Source organism: Sinocyclocheilus grahami, unplaced genomic scaffold (assembly GCF_001515645.1).
Source record: "Sinocyclocheilus grahami isolate Dianchi unplaced genomic scaffold, SAMN03320097.WGS_v1.1 scaffold1158.1, whole genome shotgun sequence".
NCBI classification, from domain to species: domain Eukaryota; kingdom Metazoa; phylum Chordata; class Actinopteri; order Cypriniformes; family Cyprinidae; genus Sinocyclocheilus; species Sinocyclocheilus grahami.
Window position 1 is genome coordinate 181583 of NW_015506337.1, and position 366 is coordinate 181948.

Genomic DNA, 366 nt, shown 5'->3' on the forward strand with positions numbered 1-366 from the left:
GACGGCCTCCTTGGCCGGAACAGGATGAGCAGGAAGTTCACAGGTGGATACTACTGACACCTCTGGAGGTTCTGCAGCAGATGCCGCCACCTCTGGAGGTTCTACAGTAGTGCCCTCAGGATACAGGGAGAGTTCGCCAAAGGTTTCTTCGACTCTGACATGACAGGTCGAATGTGCGTTTCCAAGTGCCACCACCACGCAAGGAGCTGAAGCGAGCACCGCCACTTCGGAAGGTTCTGCAGCATGCGCCGCCACCTCTGGAGAAACTGCAGCGGGCACCATCTCTTCGGGAAACACAGCAGCGAGCACTACCACCTCAGGAGATACTGTAGCTTCAGCCGCCGACTCTGCAGACCTGATAGTGGG